At 34.3% G+C, this 27,426-nt stretch overlaps 1 protein-coding gene across 9 annotated transcripts in view; it reads right to left on the bottom strand.

The window, feature by feature from the left end:
• Nucleotides 1–27,426, bottom strand: part of RhoGAP19D (Rho GTPase activating protein at 19D) — a 438,348-nt gene that overhangs the window by 143,492 nt on the left and 267,430 nt on the right. Inside the window, exon 3 of one of the 9 annotated variants that reach the window (XM_073087323.1) lies at nt 23,368–23,427. The exons of the other annotated variants lie outside the window; for them this stretch is intronic. The gene's annotated coding sequence lies outside the window, so the exon portion shown is untranslated. The remainder of the gene's footprint in view (nt 1–23,367; nt 23,428–27,426) is intronic. 9 annotated transcript variants of the gene reach the window in all.

A 27,426-nucleotide genomic window follows, 5' to 3' on the forward strand; every position in this document is an offset into this window, starting at 1 on the left:
CCGCGCCACGAATATTTCATTGTTTTATATTTTACTAACTGTATCCGCCGCTCCGGTTGCGTAGGTTTGAAGAGACTGAAACAATGGTATTTAGCTCCAATTCGAATAATTAATAAACTTGTAATATTTATTATTGCGTCGCCCTCCCTTAGGATGTCGACCTTAGAAGCTTTAGGTATATTTCATCGTAATAGGTATACATAGAGAACCAATCGGCCAGGGGTTTAATTTTGAATAAGGTGTCCTATGTCCTTGATAAAGGATTAAACTATTTCCACAATCAATTTCGTGGTTTCGTCTAGGATAATTGGATTCGATTTGCGCAAAGGTAGCACGTTGGTATGAATTTCGTGTATATGCCAAAAGTAAGAATTTGAATCCCGGTAATATCTAAAGCTACAGTATATCAGAATTCAGTAACAACAAAAGGTAAAAAATATCTTAGTTTTAGAACCATCTGTCGGCGAATATTTCAGCTTCTTTAAGGTCATGTTCCCAAAACGAAATTACTATAATTATTTTCATGAAAACGACTTTTTCGCCTTAGAATTGGTCATTTATATAAGATTTGTCGACAAACTTTGACCTATATTTTGGTTCCCGGGAGACTTATTAAAGTAATATTGTGGACATAAATCTTCGAAAATGAGCGGTAGGCGCCCTTCTATTATATTGTGCATTTTCTAGAGAGCCCAAGATTACCATTATTAAGCATCTGTTAAGACCTTACATCAATAGAATAGGTTTTAACAAAATGAATTCAGTAAATAAATGAATTCAAAACGCAAATCATCAATTAGCGAATTAGTGCTAAGCGACATATTAGATATACAACACGATCATTAATCAACATCACCAACAAAATATTCATTTATCTTAGTATTTCGTTATGAGTACGGGTTCATTACGATTTATATATATTCTATCTTTGTAAGAAATTTATCGTCATTGCCTCGGACATATACTATTGGACGATTTTAACATTATTAGAAGTAAATAAATATTTTAACAATTTCTATCATTATAGTATCCATAATGAACATACAATTGGACAATTTTCGGGATTGCTACCTAGAAGTAAAAATATTACGATTTCTGTTTAAACGTACAAAGCTCTATCCTCATTGCATCAGTTGTACAATCGGACGCTTTTCGGAATTGTTACAAATAAAATTCCACTAAAATTTCGATACATCCGTGCAACGCTCTATCGTCACGCATCAGTCGTGTACAATCGGACGATTTTCGGGATTACGTGTAACGTGACTCATAAAAATAGTAATAAATGGTGTAGTCGTGAGACCGGGTTACGCAAAGCGGCCTCATGCGGTATGACGCAACGCGAACTTTCTGCGGTCAATGTCACCGCATGTAAAACTTACCTACCTACCAACTCGTGCATAAAACATTCGTTCGGTGAGTACTGACCTAGGGATGGCGATTCTTTTGGAAAAAGATCGATTCTTAAATCGATTCGAATCGAAGTGTAATGAATCGATTCACTAAAAAATCTGGGCCCAAAGGACCGATTCTCCAGAACTCGATCTTAGATCTTTTCAGCTACAAAAGTGCGAAGATAACGAAAAAAAGGTCAACAGGACCAAACTAGCAGTGCAATACGTATCCGTCAGCAAAAAAGTCTACAAAACACTCAAATCAACTACGACAAGATCAACTTTCGATTTTCGATCTTTTTTCGATTTTCGGGGATCGAAAAGATCGATTCACTGAATCGAACCATTACTGGAGATTGATTAAAATAATCGATCTTTTTGGCCCAAAAAATCGATTCCGCGATTAATTGATCTCAGATCACCATCCCTATGCTGACCTTAGAACGGTCAGTTAAGATCTTTATCGACGTTAAATTACTTTCGATTCGGACTTTATAACCACCTGATACGTATCGGGCCGCTGCGTGTACATTGTACAAGTTCGTGGCTGTTGCTACTCAAATTTCGGTCACTGGAATACGATATTGACTTTGTAGCATTATTTTTGATTTATGTTACGCTATCACGCATTATTATGTTTTTACGTGACACAAAAGGCTACGCTAATGTTTTATTCACTTTGAAGGCATGAAATCTATTTATTTTGGTGTTGGTGTTAATCAAGAATGATTTTACATTTCGGCTACAGCTTTTTATCATCCTGTGTAAACATACCATGACAAAAATAGGACCAGGTGTTTTGTACATTTGCAAATATAGAGAAATGTTATTTTAATTTATGAAATTAAAATTAAAATGAACATATACATAGTCTACCTGTTGACAACTGGTTACCGCCGCAAACGAATATCTGTATTGATTACAACTAAAAGGGATTAAAGTTTTAGCTGTTGTTTCTTTACCACCATCCTTAAAATGCGCCACCTTGCGGCTTTTAAGGGAGTAATATGTGTGGTGTTAGTGCCTCCGCTGTAGAACCAAGACCAGCCTGCCAGTCAGCTAACAATCACCTTTAAAATTCACGTACAATGCAATTTTATTTACTTATATTATTTAGATAGAGCAACGTCATTCCTTTGTAGCATAGTGTGTCTGTGTCCGATTGAATCCTATTTAATTGTGATCTATAAATTAGCTAAGCACAAGCTAACAACGTCGATCAGAATTCGATAACAAAGGATCGATTACGTCACTCATTCGGTCCGTCCAATGATTAACTGATAAAATGGATCACGACCGCGGGTCGTTACCCCGGCGTCGTTAGAACCACTCAGTTCGCCATATAGGAACATTTGCGACTGACAGCTCGATTCATTATGTTTTTTTTCGCTCAATAGTCGTTTTCATGTCGTTGTTTAATTAAACACGAGTTGATTAATGACCGAAATACTGCGAGGTGTCGTGGGGTCGTACAGTTTTCGTTGCGAACGTCCGTAATTAACTCTGAAACTTAGCGTGATGGTAGTATTAAAACAAATGTTGTTAAGCTTCGTTTTATGCTTTTACTACAACTATCAAGACCTCTAAGCGGATACAATTATAATAAAATATAAGTAGACTATTGTTAATGGCTAGATAGTGTTTGATATCTACACGACATGTGTGATACAAAGAATTAAATTCTAGTCTGGCAAAGTGTATGCGCATACAGTATAAGTTAGTTGCTTTTAGTAACTGAAATATATTACAAATTGTGTCAACTCAATCCTTAGAGCTTTCCTGAAAGTAGATTTTAACAGCCATACCATCATTATGGTTGAGACTATTCGTTCCTACAACTTAATCAGAGCACTCCAAACTGGGCGGATTATACCTTTTAACTATTTTAACAATCAACATAAACACAACATTTACTAGGAACATACATGAAAGAACTATTGAACCTCGTAAAGCTAACCAAAACACGCATAGCGGCTTTCCATCCGCGTGGTGTCTTTGCGTGCGCGAAATTTATGAGCAACAAACCGATACGTGGTGTGAGGGAGAACCGTCAATCAGAGTCTGAACACCGGCTCAAGGCCGCCGCGTTTTTCACTTGTTTCCGAGCTTTGGCCCAGCTCCAAAGCAAATACCTACCGGACGTTGATTCACGCCGCGGTCTAGAACAGTCTTTCTCAAAGTGCCACCCTTAAGGGGGCGCTGCACACATACACGGGTGCGGTAATAGGTGTTGATGCAGTTTAAGGGGCTATAGCTAATTTATGTTATTCTATATAATATTTATAATATTTCTATACATATAATATCTATACAATATTTGAAACTTGAATTTGAAATCAAAACCGACAAATATACCTACTCTACAACTATGGTTTCTTTATTATCTTATCGGTTTGTGTCAAATTACTCTAAATTCTTGGGTAGCGTTTGAAAATTATAGATTCTTAAAGTTGGGAGTGACTAAGTTTGAGAATCTGTGGCCTAGATCGTATGAACGTATTGTCGGTTGTCAATATGAAAATAGCAGTTGGACTGCGGATGAGGGCTACCCGAGGCTACTATAATTTACGCAACGGTTACGCGAAACTATTCTGGTCCGCGACGCTGTGGTATTTTCTGATTGATTCACGTTTCTTATATATTAGACAAAACCATTGACTTTAATTATAAATATATAATCGATATATAATAATGCATATGTTGTTCAGTTTCTTAGATTACTATAGAAACCTTTGAAAGTAGAGTGCAATTAACATGCGAAGAAAATCAAAATAATTCGTAATATAGGTATTCATTTTGGATAGTAAAGTCTAATACGTTTTTTAATTATTCTAGCGATATTAAGACTTTAATATTAACTAAGCTCTCTCATTATTTACAATAATTATTCGAGAAAATTTGGTCCACCGTCAAACTCGAGAAGTACAAATGGCGTCTTCGCGATCCAGGAGATCATTCAAAATTAAAACGGCGAAACATGATGACGTACTTTCGAATGACGAACACAATATGTTATAAAGCTTTATCGAAATCCCGCCGGAGCCAACGTGCCAACGTTTTTTATTGCGTGCGAAATCTTGGAATCCGCCATTTCACATCTCCGTAGACGACACAACACGGCGCCGGGCAAATCTTTATTTATCCACGTAATAGGGATGGCAATTTTTACCGAAAAAGATCGATTTATAAATCTATCGATCTACGAATAAGTATCGCTTAACAACAGTTAAATTTCTCCACAATAGTTTTTTTCGATTTAACATTGAATTCAATCAATCATCAATCATTGGATCATTTGAAAAATTGAATGTCGTTTTTCGGATGTCTGCGTCAATTATATAAACGATACCCCTTATTTATAAACGATCTACCCAATATTTACCTGCCAAATCTCGCCATTTTACAATTTCTGCTTACTAGAAATGGTGAAATTTCAATTTCGGTACGATACTAGGATTATTAAGTCCATTTAGTTTAATGTTAATATCGATAAACATTTTTTGTTCAAAAATAGATCTATCGATCTTAGATTGCCATGCCTACTACGTAAAAAGAATAAACATCGTTCTCACATTAAACGATGTGGATTTGTCTGGCGGCCATCAATTGCCAGCTAATGTTATTTTTTGTTCGGCAACTGATTGGTGCCAATCAACGGAGCGCTTGATTGAAAACTTTTTATTATGCAACGTTTTGATTTTTTCTTACAGCTCGCTATTACCGTCTGATTGAATAGTGCTTGTGGCGATTGCTTTAATTATTTGTTTGCTTCGACTAACGAGGGGATGTGATCCCTGACGAGAAATTCATATCACAACAATTCGTAATAAAAACTCACACTAGGAAAATTCTTTAACGTTTTTAATTAATTATTAAATGTGCAATAATAAATGCATATGTATGTATGAGGCTGAGAAATTGAAATGTTTTATATTTTCCTTTAAATAACGACCTAACAAGTTTTGAAATAAAACGATGTTTTCAACCTATACTCATACCATGGTACCTGAGGTCGATCACAGAATCTTGTTGAAATAAATAATAATGCGTCATTATTATTATAATATTATTATATTATAGCATTCAAAGCTTTTCCACATATCAAGCATTCAAAAATTTAAATCATCTTGAAATTGCTTTCGACATGATTATAATATTTCGGAGGCACTTATCACGATTGTTGCTCATGTTTTCACTATGGGAATCGTGAACCATTTTTACAAAATCGAAACCGATTAGCGAGACATAAACGTTATTCAGATAACATCTATTTTTAATACAGTTTTGGTGGACGATCCGAACGACATTGCATAATCGCGTAAGGTCAGCGCGGCAGACCATCTGGCGTCGAGAAAGCCCCCATAAATAATTGAATATTTATAGTGCATATACATATAGCACTAACAGTGTTTCTAGCGTCTCGAAAAGGCCAAGAATTTTAATGTCTTCATTATAAACACTTGTTTGGGACTGGGAATAGATAAAGTGTCACGATGCAGGTCATGCGCTTATATGGTGTGTGTTTACATGCCTTTGAATAATTTATATGTCGCGGGCAAACGGACCGAATCGTGTTTAAGCTTAAAGGTCCTTTTGTTGCGACGCGGGGGCATCAGATGTGTCGTTGTGGCGATATAAGGAAATTATTATCTTCCACTGACTGTATAAGCGCACAGAATTGATTGTATAATATAAATAATGATTTCTCAGTACACTGTTCTACGGATATAACAGTACTGCTTGGAATAGAAAATCCAAGTTAAATACTAAGTTGCTAAAAGTTGCTCAATATTTGCTAAAACAGAACCGTTCTTTAGTTCATGAGTGTGGATTTTTTCTTAATGCTGTGTACTTTCAGTTATGTTATGCAATGTAATAGGCATACGAACTTTAGGTCTCCATTCTATAAACTACTTAAAACCAAACGCATATTCAAAAATAATAAAAAAAATATATTTCAAAATGGAAAAGCGCGATGAAAAGCAATTACTAAAAGTAGGTTTTCAAATAAGCTAGGCATTTCATATTGCGATTTCACATGACCCGTGGAAAATATGGTGCTTCAGAAATGAAGTGGTCTGCGTTCATAATACTGCGCTTTCGTATACATACTCGTAGATACGGCATTGCATTCATATTTTCATAAAAATATGTTTTCACAACACCGTCATACTCCGAAGAGGTATTTTCAAATAGACTCACGTACTTTGTAAAGGATTATGTATGTTTATATTCTGATTCATTCTTTTTATATTTTCCTGTTTCAGTCTTACAACTCAAGTGTTTATTATATTGTTCTGTACGTGCAAACAACTCCAAGCGTTATAACTAGTACTTATATAACATTATGGTAATGTTATTTATAAATTGATAAGTAAATTGGCGTCAAAGCATGCCTATAGTTAAAGTAAATTTAAGATAATTTAATACCATTAATGTACAAGCCACCCACCGGTTACTGGGCACTGTAGTTGCATTTATTTTAATTATTATGTTAACTGTTTCCTTTATAGATTATATACATACTGTTTCCCACGAGAAAAGGTAACAGTTACCAATTAATACCCAACGAAAGCCAGTTAATAAAACATTACGTTATAATAATTTATCCGTTCAGTGAGTTTTGTTTTAAAACCCCTTGATAAACGGTATCATTAAGCTTATGTATTTAATCAACATCGACAATATAAATTTCGCTTTATCCGGAATAAATGTCGCAAATTTTACGTTGGATATGTTATATGTCGGATATTGTAAAATAAAATTGGATATTTATAAAATATTCAATAAGAATAAATGTTACGATGTAAATAAAAGCGTGTACTAAAAGTGCGTGTGATCTATACACACGCAAGAAGTGAAACTGTTACAAATAAAAAGATTATTACATGGCTTATTTAAAGAAGAATAAATATATGCAAATAATAAAACAAACAAAATGCCAGCTCATGAACGAAAATGACTGCGCTTGTATACCTTCACCCAGCACCCTTCCTCACCTATCTAGGCAACGCAACTCGCTCTCATTACGCGTAGGCAATACGTATGTCGTAAGAGCGCGAGTCAATCAACTGCAACCACGATGTAAGTCACATCTGACGTATCGCATCGAAACATCGGTGTGTTATCGGTTGACTAGGGATGTAACGATGTATTGAAAATTCGATGATATCGATTTTTTCATTAATATCATGTAGAAAAAAATATAATTAGCAATATCAAATACGTTTGGTTAGGTTGGCAAAATAATACATTTTTGAAATTCATCGGCGAGAAAAAAGTCCTCCTGCTTGATATTCTGTGAACGTTTTGAATTATCGATGTATCTATACAATCACATTGATAATTTTTGGTATTACGATATTTCTGGTATCTTCAATATAAATATCGATACTTATATGAACAACTTCAACTACCATCCCTGTCTGAGAAACAAACAGAGCAGGCCCACGCGACCAGCGGGCGGTCGATAGTGCGTGGCGACCATAATTTCTATCGAAATGGACGCTTGAGCTTTAGTTTAAGCTTATCAGAGCATTCAGTTTAGCGGAATTATTCTAGTGGTCAGTTTGATTTGCATATAGTCTCTTTTCTAACTTGGGAATAGAAGATTTTCACTTCAAAAAGGAGAGGTGTCCTTTTTAGCTGCACATTTGCCGGAGCGTTGGAAGTGTTTTATGCTATTTGAAATAATCATATGCGTATTAGGCAAGATGTATAATTTCTGGTAACGCATCATCATCATCATCGTCAGTCTAATAGATTCAGGCAGTGGCAGCGATGCCGTGTTTTGATTTGAAAAGTGCGGCAAGGGAAATAACTAAAGCGGAGCATTCCAACCGTCGTCGCCAAAAACAATGCATATACGATGAGCTCAGAGAGGATACTATCTTATAGTCCTATTTGGAGTTGATTACGAATGACTTTACAGCTTCATTAATGAAAATAAATCAAAGAAAAAGTTTTTTTTCTTTGATTCTTCAAGAATGTCCTAGTGAAATCCTCAATTTAACGAGCGTATTACTCGCACTAGATACATCTGATAGCCGATATCCATTCATCGGCATGTTTTAACAATGTTCGCGTACGATCATGTTTATGCAGATGCGCGTGGGCGTTTGTTCTGGGTATTAGCAAATCAGATACACGTTTTGTGCGTGTCGAAATAGCGTAAGTACGAATTTTACTGTATGTGATGACGGAAAAACTAATTCTGTCTTTTTATATCAGTTTTAGTAATATCCTTGCAATTCTTGGAATTCTAATTCAGTATCTGAAGTGATTATCAGTTAAGTGTTTCATTAAAAATGTTACTATAGGAAGAGCGTCGGTGTTTTATTATTATCATAAATAAATTACTATCTCACTGCTGGACACGGGTCTCCTCTTAGAATGAGGAGGATGAGAGGAAGGATATGTCTATTAGAATATTGCTTATTTTTTTAACACCACAAAGTAGGTATCTAGTTTTAGTATTATTCATTATTTTTGTTCAAAACGACATATTACATTACATATTTAACTTCATCAAATTCATTCAATCCAGATATGGTCAAATTATTTTTAATAAATTCATCAACCGGAATCGATTTTAAGGTTTGAAACCGTTAAAAATGATTACTTATTTTCAGTTTAGGTTTTACACACATTAAAGTATATTCATGCATATGACACGTATGACGCCTTTTATTCATACCCGCGTTATGTAGGTAAACTGTTTGGTTACGTAACCGCAGGTCGACGACCCGCGGTATACACAATAGCTGAATAGGCGTGTTATGTCAAAATTGAGCATGCAAAAATGTTTATTGTACTCGAGCACATGTGTTAACAGGCTAAACAATGCTTAAGTCTTGATGCGATGGTTAACAGTTTATGCTTTGAGAAGAATTTGTATGGAAATAATTTGCTTAATTTTTTTTCTACTTCAGAATATCTAAATTGTTGTTGTTTCGGCCTTCACGGCTTAATCTGTGGTTTAACCTTTTCCTTTGTCTAAAGAAACTTCAATCTTCAAAGCTGAAGTTCTTTAGACATTTAAGTATCGATACATTTTTTTTTAATTGGATTTTTTGAAATAAGTTTTAATAAGTTCCTCGTGTAAGTGAATTGTTAATTGTATTGAAAATTAAAGATCTATGAAATCATTATAATTAGATCCCTCTTAGGGCACAGGAATATAAGGAGGTTTAGGAGTAGGATATATTGTAAAAAAAATCTCGTTGCGGGATGGTAATACTCTACCGGTCGGTGCTCATATACATTATAGATTTTCCTAGCGAGATATACTATCCGGAAACATGTGTTATTCCATAAACGCACGCAAAATCCAGTTCCCATGTTGAAGCCCAAGGCGAAACGCAGTACATACAAATACATATGAATGCCCATAAGACCACGGAATCTACTCAAGTAGAAAACTGAAGTGTATTTCAAGAATATAATTCGAATGCTAATTTGTCCAGATTGTCTCTTGGTCAGCTTTGGATGGTGATTTACTTTTAATCGGTGATTTTGATTGGTCGAATAGAAAGTAGAACATTGGCTACAAATTCAATTTGTACGCTAAAAATCTCATTTCATTCGACCTGATTGTATTCGATTTATTCTAAGAACAAGCCTTTTACATGAGTCCTCGCACTACCGTCTTACTACGAAACATCGATCTTCTTGCTTCCTAGCCATCGACACAGGACACAGGAGAGCATAACCGCAAGCGCCGAGCGAACCCATCAATCACACCAGCCACGGGCTAATGAGGCGTAAATCCCCTCGTTTGTTGGCGTAATTATTTTATGCAACACTTTCACGCTCCATATACGCGACTCGATTAAGACCGATCGACGCTTGCGGTACCACTAATTGACATTATCCGCAAGCCATCACGAATCGCTCGTCGTATTTGTCTATGCAAGCTCCCAATACAAGCTATGCATGGACCCTGCAAACTTTTCCTTGAGAACAAGTACCAGTTTTCCGTTTCATGCTCCACGTATAGGAATAGGACTTTCCCGCTTTTTGTAGTTGCAGGTATTCGTAATTGCTTTTAATTTTTACTAGTTCGACCGCTCGATTAGTACTATGTACTCGTAGTTAATCATGTTCCCGTACTAATCTTGGAGCCTTTCCGGGATCTAATGATCTGTCGAGTAAAAATGCAGTCTTATTGTAGATATAAAAACGATTTTCCTATTCAAAGATACGACGAATTTTAATCTATCGTTAACACAGCAATTACCTACATTTTAAAAGCTCACAAATCATTTCAAAAAACCCCTTTTAATATTATCTTATTTTAAAAGGTCTTTCAAAATTAGTATAGATAGATTAATGCTTACCCACTATTAATAATAATGATTGCGAAGTTCTGTTATCAAGATATCATATCACGAAATATGATTGATCACTTTTCCTTTGCACAAAAGCATCGATTATAATACCATACAGTATTACTCCAAATAGTTTAACCTTTGAGCTACGGTCGAACGTTCCAAATTTCGCAATCGTAATATCGAAGTGCAAACGCAATTTATGTACAAACAGGAAATCGGCGATTTTCATCCAATATTTGCCGATACAATCAGTTCGCGTGGAAAATGAGTGAACAGGAAGCCTGCTAATCGAATTTGTTGCCTTAAAGTAAGGCTCGCGTGTAATAAGGGCGATGATACCTAATCTGACTGAAACTAGTTTCCGCGTGATGAGATTTCTAACCCGTTAACTATTTGTATGACTTAACGGCCATGCAATTTATTTCAACATTCAAATTGCGCGCACAATTTACGTCTTCATCTATTCGCACTATCTAATATAACCGCGGCGCTTATAAGGCAAGATCACCATCTGTTGTCACGTGTTAATCGCGATTTGTTCTATAACAAACATGAATTATTATGCCATATGTCGAAAAGGCGCGAACATTTTTGGCATCTATACATTCGGTTGTAGAGTTGAGAATTGTGTGTGAGTGTATGTATATTGAAGTGTCAGCGAGCTACACGCTTGCCTATTACAGCTAATCCGGTGGCTTGCAGTGGCAACTTTACTTCGCGACTGATTGATGGATCGAGTGACACAGCCAGAACCAGGTGCTCTTGAGGTTTCTAGAGAAACTACACTCGATTATATCATAGATAATGTTTTGTAAACACCATACAGTTTTATTGCTAACTGAAAGAGATTTCAAATAACAGGAATATTAATGTTAACTCTAGCGGAAAGTTAATTATTATAAATCTAAGTTTGTTAAGTTTATCGTAAAATATATCAAGTCGTTAAGGATAATTACCTAGTTAGTACAATATATGCTTGCGTAACCGTGCTTGTGTGTGTGTCTGTAGGTATATGAAATAGTTACCAGTGCATGACCCGATAATTATAGAAATACAAAATGTCAAATAGTGAAGCGTGTAAAGGGAGATAATAGAAAGCAAATGCACGCCGCTACACGGTAGCGACGAGTGCCACAAGTGATATCGTCTTAAATTTAACTAAATAACAGTAATAATTTATTAGGAAGAAGCAGTCAATAGGTCAAGGAATAGACAAAACAAAAAAAAAAGGCTTTTAACACTCTTAGGTCACCTGTTCACCATTCTGATGAAGATACATAAATGAACATTCTTATCTCCACGATATGCATCTAAATTGATCATCTGTATTTTCACTAAGCCAGGTCTCAAAGCAAACGTACTTGAACGTGTATGTATCACGTTATGTTAAATTATGATATCATTGATAAATTAAGCGTCTACAATATTTTCATATCACACAACACACACATATCCTTTTATTTCACTGTTTATAAAACACATAAACAAGTAGCAAATATAAAACCATAAGTCCCCCGTAAAAAAATGTCATATTTCGCATTGCTTCGTATCACAATTAATCCATCAAGGAAATCGCGATACGTTTTTGTTGCTCCAATATAACGTGAAAGTCGTCCGGCGCTCGTCACTTGCGCCGTTGGAAAGTGGGTCGGACGAACGCGTCAGATGTCGTGCCTTTTACCCTACACGGCCGCGACAATTTCCTATCTATAATGGCACTGTTTGAGTTTCTATTTATGAGAAAAATACGTGCCCCGAGCTATATCCGAGAGGAAAACGATCGCGCCGCGCGTGATATGCCGATTGGGTGTTTGTTGAGACCTTTAAGTTGTTTTCAATTGCTAAAGACATTAGCGGCGCCGTAAATATTATGAGTCGGGAGCTTACTTGCATTTGTGTCGCTTTATAATGCGCTACGTACAAGAAATTACGACTGATAATAATAGGGTGTAAGAGAGACACGACTTTACAATCGACACTTAGACCTCAAGAGTTGCAACACAACTGTTTCTCTTCTAAGCTTCAGGTACGACGAATACCTTTGGGATTGTTGATTATACGATCACTTACCATCATATGAACTGTATGCTCGTTTAGTACTTTCTACTATTTCATGCTTTAAAAACATTGTTGTTTTTTTCCTAGAATTGAGATTAGTTTCTTGTAATATGCTTGTAACATCTTATATCTACACAAGTAGGTATAAGAATATATATAAGAAGAGTATACATTGTCGAAGTTAAGTGCATTGCTATGGTTTACAACATTGTAATACTGCAAAGTAAACATTTAGTTTAAACATTCGTATAGGTCGTTGCAATAGCAGCTTTAACAATAGAAATGGGATCTAAAAGTTTATAAACAGCAATTGCATTTCAAGAAAGAATTGCATTCAAACAAATTTGACTCTTATACTCTAGTTTTCTAAGATCTTGAGTTCTGATACATTGAAACTAGTAGGTGCAGTGTTAGAGTCGCTAGAAATAGACAGTGGCCGTAAAATTTGATCGATCATAAATTGTTAATACGAGTTTTGTTTACAAATTTGTTCGTTAAGCGGTTCATAACACGCTAGATAACTGCTTTATGCGCGTAAATTTGGCGTAAATGTTGCGAAACGTAGTGAAATAATCTATTATTGTTTACTTTTCATCAACAACGTAATTCTCTAAGTAATAACTTATAAATATATAAATAGATAACGTTTTCTGCACTAATGCTCCTGCACTAGGATTCTCTGTCGGCATTACCATAAACAGGTTTACAGGGTCAATTGAAAATGTATAAACTTACTTGTCAGAACTGTCACCACAAGTAGGTACCAAGCAAAAAGGGTTAAGATCTGTAGGTGTTAAATATTTCTATATCCACGTTTATATGTGAGCCTTATAAATCTTTAACTTTGTACTTAAAATATACTCATCAAAGTAGACGAAACATAGTTCATAGAATTATAGATCAGATGACGTTTATTCATTTTAATCAATTAAATATAACTATTATCTACCTACTATATGTTTAAATGGCAATTGGCAATGGTATTAAAGTTAAAAGTAGTACTTGCTATTTCTCAGTACTTAATTGGACATAGTTCATGCTCCAATTTTGTAATATATTCGATTAAGATTGAGTTTCGATAACAGTTAAAGCCCATTGATTTTGATTTTCTTGGCGGCTAATAAACTATTTTTGAATTGATATTTCACATTTGGCATAACAATTAGGCAGGTTTATTTTAAACAACTGGATTGTAAAAAAAAAATAACGATCAATTTAGCTAAACAATGAAACGTTGTAGTTTTTTTTTCGCAATAAATAAACATTTAAAGATAAAATATGACATTAAGCTGCTTATCGCAGGACTAACACATACGTGCTGCAAATTGTACAAAAAACGAAAGATGACAAATAACTCTTAAGCTATGTTCACACTATCTATCGTTATGGTACAAATATGATACTGTATATGATATACCTACAAATTTGAATCTCTGAGATTGTCAATATGGCACGAGTCTCCACTCATAATGAGAAGATTTTCGGACCTGTAACTCAGGTTCTTTTGACACCTATCACAGGCGCCAGGCTCTCACCATGTACACTTGGATATAACTGTCTGTTTCGCTTTGTCACCCAACTTTTGTACCTAAGACCCTCTAATACATTTTATGATATACTTAACTGTGAGAGCAAATAAATGAGTATTTTGGCCATGGGCTACCAAGACAAGTGGATTTTTAGACTTCACTATCTTTTGAGATTTTTTAGGGAATTCTTAGGTGTGCAGACCTTTATCTTTAAAATATGTGATAAATAATTTCAAATACTTACATAACATTAAAAACAGATGTACTAAAGTTTTCAATACCTGGACCCAAAACTAATACCACTATATCAGCCCTGCTTTTAGACTAAACATATTGGTAGTATAATTTATACAGTAAAAGCAATAGAGGCTTAATAACAAAAATCCATAGATCAATAAGGCATCGATCGAACGTAAAAACCATTAAACCATTGTACGAGGGTTCACTGACACCTCCATGAATCACGACGTATGACTATGGGCATTTATCTTCGATTGGAAATTGAATTGCCAACGCTAACAAAAACTTGCTAATCACTCTCAATACATGGTCGCTAAATAGCTAATTTACTTTGTGGTTTTTTGTACATATATAAAACATGTTCTGAGCTGTTTCTTGCTATGAATTGTAAGCTTTTATTTCTTTTATGTATTTAAGAAATATAATCGTGGATTGTTGGTTTGATTATGAGTCACGAATATATCAGTATTTGTGTTTATTTTCTTAAATTAATCATCATTATTTATATCTAATCAGGTGAGATTGAGGGCAATCGTAAACCTAGGAAGAATAAATGTCAACTGGAACCCACAGAGAGCAGTTCATAGCTTTTTTTTGTATTACAAACCTTAACTTCATATAATGGTAACTACACCACTATTGACAAAAAGCATGTAATAAAATGGAATAATGTTTTTGTTACTTTAACAAATATCACACAGTTTTTACCTGACAGCGGAGGAGAATGTTTTTCAAGAGTATTTATTCTTTGGTACGACTTACAGCACATACGGCAATACGTATTTTAACATTTAAGGTGTCGTTGCATTCGTCTAAATTGTGGGAGTGACATAAAAATGTTTAAGCAGTGTTTTTTATTTTTATTCTCTGGATATTAAAGAGTCTTAAATCAGCAAGTGATGACAAAGGTTCTATTGACCATAACTAGATTTCTATGCTAAATGAAGTTAATATATTCTAATTGTGTTGCGTTAGTCGGTCTAAGGTTTTAGCAGACAGGTTCTTGTGAATCTCCACTTGTATTGTACAGGTAAGTGTTTCAAGGTTGGATCCGTGACAGAGACACACGGTCGGTTTGTTATTCTTAGAATAATGTTATAAGTCAATATTTTTCCTGCGAGTAAAAAGTTGCAACCAAACTATACTTATTTCGAATAAAAAATATCGCAAAAATCTTAATTAAAAATACAATGTAAGAGAACACAAAAATTACCTTACTGTTTAGAAATTAGTTACTATAAATCATTTATAACTTTTAATTAGTGTGATTTTGAAATTTAATTTAGAATTTAGGAAGCTAACCTCAATTCGTAAGTACAAGTATAACACTAAATTAACTGTTAAACTTTATTCACAATGTCATTTGTATACAACATTTTTTTTCCACAAATCACACATCACACATACGCGTGAATTGCCCTATGTTTCCCGTACACAATGCACGTAGAACGTGGACAATACAAATATTGACTTAGGGCGCAAATATTTACCCAGCGAGGGATCAGGCCCTTTGTTGCGTAGCTCGCAGGTACGCTACCAATTACGTTAGGGGGTAAACATGCCTGATTGTCTCATTTTTGTGGAGTGTCGGACAATTGAGTGTTTGGTTTGGGTACTTTTTAGTCTGTTATTATTACATAAAATGTATATGCGTGTTTGCTAACTTTATATGCTTAAGCTTTGACAGCAAACACCTAAACATGACAGCGTCAGATAATTAAATCATTGACAGCACGTGTGATATATTACGACTGTATACACATAAAATTATTACATTTTAATCTACTTCATAATACGTGCTATCATTATAAAAATCAATCAATCATCTACTAATACTCCTAACTTATAAGATACCACGATAATGATTGGCTACGTGGCCACGCTACGAAGTTCGCCAACCGCTACGGTCGCGTGTACGCACCGGCGATGGCGGGAATCGTCACGACGCGACGCTGATGTGGTGATTATGCTCGAACCACTACGAGTAGTAAGCACGAGGTGTGAAATATTTCAATAAGAATTGTTTGAACACGCTGATTTAAAGTTTCGTACCTCGGAAAAAAATGGTATTCTAGTAAAGTAGAGATACTAATTTAAATAATTCTAATTTCGTCTTAAATTACAGGTATCATTGACTTTGGGTATGACTTCTGTTATATTTGAAGTCAGATATAGGTTTCCCATACAAGACATATAAATCTATTGGCCTGGTATATTTTTAGTTTGAGGTGTGACTTAGGCATATGCGACAGGATGGGAAACTTAACAACGTTTGTGATCCACTAAAAACACTTATCACCAAGTACATTAGGTATCATGCGCCCGTGGTCTACATCCAAAACAAAAATCTCAGCAGATTACATTTACTAATCCTAACACGATGAGCGCAATAGGGTTTTGTGTGTATGTTCCGTTTGTACGGCTTGAGGTGTGAAATATCGCGGTTAGGTCGCTAATGTGCCGTGAAATGTCGAATAAATATGCAACATTCCTGTTAACCGGAACGTTACTGTTCGTTCTATTTATATAATGCGTTTTATGCATCGTTCTAACTGGAATATACAGCGAGCTCTACTTGTTAATAGCATATGATTACAATATATTAGTTGTAATGAACAGCAGCCTCGGCCTACCAAGTATATCTAGTGCGATCATCAATATTTGTTGTTAAGTACAGTGATTATGGCAAAGTACCGTTTTCAAAGGAGACCTATGTCTAGCAGAGGATTCGTAAGGGCTGATTTGTACAGATACTCATTGACGTGACGACGAAAAAGATGCTGCGAATAAAAAATAATGCTTGGGTAAAATTTTAACTAAGACTTTATTTTTAATTTACATATATGGATCACATAGATTTCAGACTGTACTATAGATACCCGGGCTCTACTAAAAAAGCTGGTGCTATAGTTTTGCGAATAACAGTAGCCTTTTAATGACATTGAATTCTTGACTTCTAGTTTTCTCATTGCACACAAAAAATGATACCGAGACAAACACAAGTTTCTAAAATAACTCAATCAGTTATTCTTGTAATGCGATAACCATTAACCATCCAATCATTGCATGTTTACCGCACATAGCATCATTATTATACAACTATGTACAAGAGCAAATTATTACGTGCAACAACAGAGAGAAAGCCGATATACGTCAATGTGACACAATCATTGGACGGCATAAATCACACGGAGCAACAGATAGTAAACTTGATCTATTGTTTCACTGCTATCCGTCGATCACAGTGATGCGTGAACACAATGGAGAGATGGGCTCGTGTCGATGTGAAATTGAAATCTGTGAGATCCCATCGCCCTTTCGATGATGAAAGTGCATTCGATTACTTGTTTGCAGGACTCCATATCGTTCATTTTATATGGATTCTGCAACAGATATTCTGCAACGCTACATTTTAATATGAAAACTAGTAGAAGTCGGCAGACAGCCTGCTCGTACAGGTATAATACCCTTATAATTACCGCTATATAAAATGATTCTAGTATTTACGCAGACCGCCAGTACCTATCTAATCTAGATAGGTACTGGTAATAACGATAGTAATAGGGCGAATATTTTCCTTACTTTTTTACGTACTAATGCATTAATATAATATGTGTACCAATTTTCAAAGTCATCTGTAATTTCTATTTTCTTTTGTTATATCCTCTAAGGATGGGTTATAAAAAGGGGATAGCGTAAAAACCTCTATAAGAATCTGTCATTCCAAATTAGGGTATTCATATGAAAGCCGAAGCGAGTCCTTCTAACAAGTTGTGACGCTAAATTCATCCAAAGTATATGTTCAGTGATAAGTGTGAACTCTACATGCGAGGTTGCCTTTATTATCTTTTATTTCTTTTTTACTTAACTATAATGCTTAGTTTCTATTTATGTTTTTAGCGTTTTTGCAAAAAAAATAAAAAAGTAACCTAAAGACAAAGTCGGTTAAATATTGATTTTCACAAAAGAACATAACACACATTTTGCTTGCACGTACGAGAAAGTTATTATTAAAATAATATATACATAAATGCTTTTCATATTTACTTAAAACTAGTTATTATACCTGTTTGACGATAAATTCAATTTCGATATAGCAATTGTTAAAATAGTACTATGAAATTGTTTGCTGTTATAAATCTCTCACATTAAATCAGTATGTCTTTTTCTCGTTGTAATTTATGTTTAATCATACCCGTAAATAAATACAATATGACTTATCCAGTAATACAAAAAGTCATTTCAGCTAATCCATCGCTTCGAATCAGCTTAACCATCTGAAAAATGAGAAGAGGTCGTCTAACGAGTTGCGACGTTAAACGCTCACAAATAATTTATCGCTCGAAGGTCACTTCAAGCGTTAACTTTCGGGCGCCATGCGCTTTTTCGTTTATTTGACATTTTGACCACTCATTAATTATGCTCACGTGAGTATAAAATACTTGATTAATGTGTCACATGCACGTAATATAACATCATTGCCTTTTAAGTCGACTTACACACAGATTTTTTTAGTTTTCCAAAAAGCTTTTTGTATGTGGATTGCGCTGTGTCCACATACACGTAAACAGCCTTACCTTACCGTACCTTATACATACGAATAAATTATGAGAGTTTAAAAATTCTTAAGAGCTCAATCGAAAAATTCAGCGCATTGCCGACAGACGAAACGAATTATCTCTTTTGGCATAACATTATCCGGGACCAACCTACTTTCAGGTATAGGATGGTATTACGCCAAAAGTAGACAACAAACGATTTCCATATTCGTGTTCTGCTTTCCACGGGTTACAAAACCTATTCATCACATACCTACTCGGCTCCCATAAAATTACGTTTTTCGCTGTGTAATTACTGTTTTGTTGACCACAAGCGGATGCGCATACTATATTAGTCTTTATACTTATGACAATAGTGCCTTTTGTGTTATGGATGTGGCTAATCACAGGTGAGGTAATTTCGTTTATTGTGAGAGCGAGGGACAATTGAAAATTGTAATAACCGCGACCACACGGGACGAGTGTGGTTGCATGTCACAATTTGAATGGCGTGAAATAGAAAAATTGAGGTTTTTGGATTATTATTATTTATGAATGATGATAGCAATGAAGAGTTACAAATTATGAAACGAATTATATATAATTATATACATATATAATTTATTATGACTGTGGATCAAAAACGAATTTATGTACATTTAAAATTATTTTATTACATCTGCTATTTTGTTTTACTTGGCAATTAATTTAAAGTAAGTCTTATCAAAGTAAATCTTATTGTTTTAAAGTAGACAAGTGCAGGTGTTGTATTGCTTTACACAAATTATTATAGTACCTAATATCCAATCCGTTAAAGTATATTGAGGTCGAAGAAGTCAACAGATAATCTCCGTTCATATGAAATTAACGGTGAGGTTTCCTGCGACCTTATAGGCACACCGAGCGGCGTGTAGCATTGACAATGAAGATGGAACGTCTCAGCGGGATTTTGAGGTATCGTGGGACGCCTCCGGTAGAAAATACAGCCGGCTGCGAGCTCAGAATTTATTAGGCGGTGGAGAGAAAACGTTTTGAAGTTCAATAGAAATACAAGCGATTGAAAAGCATACACAAAATGGGATCCTGCCCCTAAAACAGAAATTTTCTCAAAGTAGTTTTTTAAAAATACAAGCATTGGTAATAAAAGTAAAGAAGACTGACATAAAAATAAATAAGAATTGTATTACATATGAATTATAGGTACATAAAGAAATTTTCAATTTTAAAGGCTTTCAACCAAAAACGTAAAAGAAAAGTATGGCATATCGGTTTGAACTTCAATAAATTAGGTCGTTTGATAACTACGATCGAAATATGTTTCAACGAGATTGTTAAAATAATAAATCTATCTAGATTGTTTTTCGTACCTACTTTTTCTTGACCGCTTTTTCTATAAGTAAATAAAAATACTTACTTCACAAAAAATATACACATTTTCCTTGCAATGACAGTGCGCGTTATTTAATGAGGTTTCTTGGACAGGGGAATGAACTTATTGAATTATTTATGTTCTACAAAAAAAATCTTGATAATAAAGATAAGTCATATTTAGCCGAACTAATCTAATCTTTTTGTAACTCAATTGGAAACAGTGTAGGATGCAAAAAATGTGTGAAATAGTATATTTTATCGGATATTCCTATGTAATCAAAGAAATAATGAATTTTGTTTATGTATGTATATGTATTTTGTTAGGATTAAACTTTACACAAACATTTAATGACAAATCCGAACATAATTACATAACTGCCTTGTTTGCTTACGGTAAAAAGCAAATTACATTTATCTGAGCTGATGCTACTCATACCTTTTCGTAACGTAAACGTTATCTTTTCTTTCCAGTCTTAAATATTGCCGACATGATATAAACAATTTTCACTTATCGACAAATCGTTTGGTGGGTGGAAACAGGAATTATTTATATTCATAGCCCGAGCGGGTTTTTCTGGTCGATTGATCGATAGTCGACCGGTTGGAACTCGTATTGAAAAATATGACACATTTGAAGTGGGAACAAGGAAGAGAAATGACAAAATGGTGGCTTTTGACGGATGTATCGAGTTACAAAACAGGATTATACACTTAGCTAATACATGAAATGAAACCTTAAAGTATTGCTGTGCATACCTCGTTTATGTACTCGTATATAAGCTCTTATCAGCTTATCAGAATAAGAAGGGTTTTTGTTTGAATATAATGATTTTTGATATATAAAAATTACATTGTGATGTTGGTCGAAACGAATAGGATATTACGAGGTTTTGTAACTTCAAATACATGCTTCTTTGCTGCTCCAATAATATGAAGGACAGTGTCAAAGCTTTTTCTTCACAAAATCTATACCGCCTGTAGAAAATATTTACAGGCAGCGTTGTATATTTTGTTCAATTATATAAACCAAAAATCCAACTGCTTACTTATTATGATTAAGGGAAAGTGAAAAAGAAGTACGTACTTACAACAGTAATTAAACATACTATAATAGAAATTTGGTCATATTGAGCTCAAATAAGAAATTTATGCTATTAGCAAGATACAGGACAAACTTAATAATCCCAATTTAGATGTTTATCGCATACATATATAAACAGTTAAGAATCTCTAAATTGGATATTTCGAGTTATGCATTTAATATTGAAATACATGTTAATTTGGCAACTTGGTGATTAAATACAGATATGAAGAATTAAAATAGCACAAACACATTTAAAACAAGACTATGGAAATTTTTGACTCATAAATGTTTTTAAATTGTAAATGAATAGTTGGAATAAATAATTAAAAGTATAATTAATGTAAATTACGCAACTAAACCAAAAACTCAACATTTAAAATAAGTATTGTATCTTATGGAGTTTCTTCCGCAGTTTCCTCGCCATTATAAAAACACCTTGCGAAACGATGGTAGTGATAACTGTGTACCTACTTCATAATTAACTATCATAAATAATGGCTCCAAACAACGAAAATGTACTACACACTAATAATTTTGTATACTTTTATTCCAACAAGGTTTTAAATTTTATTAAAAGACAATTAACATAAAAATACAATAAACTCTTTCAATTCAATTTAATAATAGATTTAATATAATACCTTGTTTTAAGAATAACATCATATTTAATTAGGGTACCTATACGAAGTGTATAATTAAGGAATAAAATTTACAAGTCTATACAACAATTTTCTTAACTTCTTAGTAAATCTACGGAGTCGTTGTTTAAACTAACAATTATTTACGTTCACTTCGAAAATGTAAACCTTATAATTAAGAACAATTTTATATCCCAAGATTTCGAGGCAATCTTATTGTTCTCTAACTTCATAAACAATTATTAAATGTACTAAATGTATTTTATCATACATTCTATGAAATGAAGAGACCATATAAAAACAAGTCTACTATGAAACGAACAGTGTATTCCTAGCAATAAAGAAACAAAAAAAAACTTTGTAAAAATATCATAGCGGAGTTCGATGCCCCGACGCGGCCACGTGGCGAGTGTAAACAAAACTGTTAATATATAAATATAAATTAATAAACATTTCTAACAGGAAACCCTTGAGGAGATATATTTAGGGTTTTGCTTGTGTTGCCAGGTAGAGCGATCTATACAAGACAAACTCATTTCGGAAAAATACAAAATTGAGTCGGTATCAAATTGTATATAATTTTCAGCTGAAGCGTAGTCTACATGCATTATCTAACCAGATTAAACCCAATGTAAAATAAATATTGTACCCAATCATAGACAACGATTAATAAGTGAAGTTCGGGAGCAGATCTCAAAAACATTATCTACTTTTCGAGTAACTACAGAATAAAGATAGATTATGCTAACCCACAATTAGTGTTTTTTACTAAAATGAATCCTTTATTCCACAATTATTGATATGGTGATAACTGTTATACTATACTAATCCATTACTCCAGTTTATTTGTGGCAACCCTACACGTTGCGCAGGCGCAGCGGCCGGCACGCGTGTGCGAATGTTTATGTCAACGGACACGGAATATGGCTGATTTAGTTGTTCCCGCATAGCTTCGTGTTTATTTTACTTTCCGTTGCTAACAAGTGTTTTGTAAGTAGTCTACGTCACTGTCTATTAGTATTAACGTTTGAAAAACACAGTTTATCCATTTCAATAAGTATTTAAATTAATATGAATTTTCGATTATTAAGGATGATTTCAAAATGTATTACATAAATAACTTTGTTACAAGTATGTATAAACTCGTAAACCTTATACTAATGCGTGTAAACCTTATACTCACGAGATTACTTTTTTCCACCACTGAAATAGTTTAAACCTTTGTTTAATAGTAGTCACGTACCTGAAACAAAATGAAATAATATTATTAGTATTGTTTAAAGATAAGAACATAGATGTACATATTGTACATTGTTAAGACATTGTAAGGAGCCATATTTTTTTTTCGTACAGGCAATTTCAACTATGAAACTGATTGTTAATAACAAATAATAAATAAATCATTATACGAGTACATAACAAAAGCCTATAACATTACTATTAACATTGTCTATGCACTTTTTAACCACGTTTGACTGAGAATTAGAAATAATTGTATTTTTAAGTGCGTCATTAACAAATCGGATTGAACTGGTGCAGCGGTACGTAGGTCTTCATCACGTGGTAGCGGCGCGTGAACACACATCATCAATCAATGAGATGTACGGATCGCAACGCCTCAATAATATAAATGAGATTAGACATTGCAACATATCTACCACTGCAGTGCGTGTAAGTAATGCGATACCCCTTCGTGCTTGGATCGGGTGTTTTTTATTCAATTTGCTTGTGCCATGTAATGTCTTTCTATCGTCGGAAAAACGCGAAGTATTGAATCTTAGTATTCGTAGTATCAACCCCCTAAAGATTGATTCTGAAATGTTCGTGATATGACTGTGAGGTATCACTGCAATAACCTACTGGTTTTCTGTCTCAAATCAGCAGTTGAACGCTTTTGGTTTTGTTTCAAGGATTTTGGTAACGCACAGACACTGATATTCCAACTTAATCTTCAAGAATAACATCGCATGTGTGATGAGATAGGAGATCAAGTCTATTTGATAACCTATAATTCGATTGCCAGTAGGAACCACATACAATCAAGTGGGCGGCATACTCGCTTGCAAAATGAATTGCATAAAAAATAAACCACCCACATATTTCTACGCATAGCGGCATATGATAAATACTTTTGTTCCAGTTCAATGCAGAACAATTTGTACCAAGTATTTAACGTTTTGTAATAAGATACTTGCAATTCCTGAATAATATACTTTGAGTTCTTTCACAATCATTCGGTATTTATATTACTATTGGATAGTAATTGTATTTCGCGATTTCGCCGTTTACATTTACTGAATGTTCCGTTATCTAGGGATTTATATGTTACAGATAATTCTGGACTTTATCTTGTCGTTTTACAATAATCAGAAACGATAACAATAAACTTGTACAGGAAATTCAATCATCTTTACGATAAGTAATGTTTTAGTAAATGGTATCTTAGGTTGTTTAGTAGTCTTTTAAAATTACAAATCTGGTTCAAATAAAAAATAATTGCGAATAAATTTTATATTGCTACAATGTTGAGTAATTCAACAAGAAATTTATAAGGAATAGAAATTAATACTTATAGTTTAAATCGAAGTTAGAATCCATAGAAATCAAGTGTATTAGAACTGCCATTATCGCTGAGAAGGTAATACGTAATATAGTACGGTAATGTTATATGAATAATTAATAACTTTAGTACAAACAAGTCGTGGATAAAGATAGCACTAAATGCATGAATTAATATGAAAGCAAACATATTCACGGCAGAAGTACTGACAAATGGACTTGATTATTATACACGCATGTCACTTCAAATTACACCGAACAACGAAAGTTGCGTATCAAGTTGTGTATCACGTATTATTTAATTAAAAGTAAATTATTCAGAATTATTTTTAAAAGCATATTTCCTTTAATGAGAAATAATTGCGGGAGTTAATTTCGCGCACGGTGGGTTCCGTACCACCTTTACATTTATATTTTATTTTTAGTATTTGTTCCAATACGTAATATACATCATGAACATTTGATCTATTGCGGTTCAATAGATAAAGCGAAAAACGCCGAAAACTAGCGGCTTCTTGTACGCCAATCCCTTAATTTAAAGGCTTTTTATGTTTAGTATTTTTCGCTACAGAAATATAATTTTCAATTTTTAGTAACTTACAATATTTCACTACACATAATTATGTACTATATCAAGTATATACACTTGACCCTACTAAACGCTGGGCGGCGATCGCGCGGCACGTCGCCGCTTCCGCTGCGCCGGCGCCGGGCCCGCGGCGCTGCACACCGACTTTGTTCTCACGCAGGACCATGCAGGAAGCGGCCGCAACTTAAACTTGATCGTGCTCCATTGTAAATGTGATTTTGATATTGACCTAGCTTTGTTTATGGATATAATTATGCATCGGGACATACATGCAAATGTTAGCCTCTTTTCACTTAGATTGTTGTTCTAGTATGATTCAAGTTATGAATAACCCATCGATTGCTATGGATTTATACTGTTAAATAATTTAAGAATCGACTGATGTAGTTGGTATTATTGGCCTAGCTACTTGGATATATGCAATTTTATGACTCCTTGCTAAAATTATGGAATAACAATGTTTTTTCAAATGCAACATAAACAGGCGGATATTTTAGCTGTGGATCCCCTTGAATGTAAATTGTTGAAATCTTGATTTCACTAATCAACCCTCTCATTCAATCTTAAAGAAATTACACGAATGTTAAATGTGGAGAGTTTTATGCGAAGATAAACGAAATAGCGTGTTAAAATCTCGTCTCTTTTCGATTGTACACAACACTGATCATATATTCTAAACCCGATAAGGATAAAGGTTTCCAATTAACTTAACCTTTATTTTATTTCGTTTTAGAGATACGACGTCCATACATTAACATTTTATCCCAATAAGAATTTATTTCCAATCAATTGCGTAGCAATAACTTACGCTTGATTAGAGCTACTGTCTAACATTTGGCCGTCGAGTTATTAGCCTTTACGACTTTGCGTTAAGATTTATTCTCGAGCGTCACTGTCGTGTAATTACTTTTGACATTTCGTTCAATATCGCGTTCGGTCTTTTCAAACATACGATAGGTATTGTAAGGGTTATTTTCAATTAGCTCGGTTGTGAAGCTAAGTTTGTCCCTGGAGGCATGGACGCGCATATCTTATGATCTCTGGGTGTACACGGAGTGAATTCATTAGTGTTCGGTAGTCAGTATGTGTGTAAATAGAACGGAAGCTGTATGCTTAAGTTAGTGTGACAACCGGCCGGTGTACACCGGTAAACTAATCAGTTTTACAAGCAATAGTTTGTTTGGGATCTGTTAGTAATAACCGATAAACAACGTATATGGTGTACACCTTGCTTGGAAATGGAGAACGGAAGCGATTTATAGTGTAAGTTTATGTTCTTCTAATAACGGAATACTTCTTATAACGGAACACTTGCTTTTATGGGAATATATTCAATTAATATTAAACATTACTCATCAAATTAGTAGTACGAAAATCAGGACGTTACGGAAGTACTTTTCGCTTACAAAACTTGTCATACCTAGATATGAGGGACTGATCAGACGGATGTCCAAAAAATTTTAAATTGAGAGAAAATATCCAGGTTATAAACGTCGATTTTCAATCTTTCGTAGGAAACCCCATAGATTTATTATTTATCTATTATTAACGGGCCATTAAGTAAGCCAACTTACGGAAACTGTACTTGAATACTTGTGTTATTGTACCATGTAGGATCGTGTAACTTTAGAACAATGCTAATACAAGCTCTAGACTAGGGACTGGAGACTTAAGAGCTTAGTCTTCCCTCCTAGCTACGATTAATCTCGAGTAACTTAGGGTCAGTCTTTGTTCTGGTTGCTTTGTGTACATTGTGTGCTTGCAAGCCATCGTCTCTATATTAGTAACGCATTGTTGGCTATTGCACAACTAATATACATGCAAAATGGATGAACATTATTAGTGTTGTATAAAAGTGGATCGTTCACAAAAATATAAATTTAAAACGGGTTTCCATCAAAGCTACACTTTATGTAGAGGCAACTATTGCTTTGTAAACGAACCCTTTCAAAAATTCAAAAAGTAGACGACGTTTTTAAAATTCAGCAGAGAGCAGAGAAGAATAAACTTCACGGTTGAAATGCAGATGCTTGCAAACATCTCCATTGTGCTACAATTTTAACGACGAGCATTCCTATGTCGGCAGGTTTGAGT

Source organism: Epargyreus clarus, unplaced genomic scaffold, assembly GCF_041222505.1.
Source record: "Epargyreus clarus isolate Ecla_fem2 unplaced genomic scaffold, WU_Ecla_fem_2.2 ptg000026l, whole genome shotgun sequence".
NCBI classification, from domain to species: domain Eukaryota; kingdom Metazoa; phylum Arthropoda; class Insecta; order Lepidoptera; family Hesperiidae; genus Epargyreus; species Epargyreus clarus.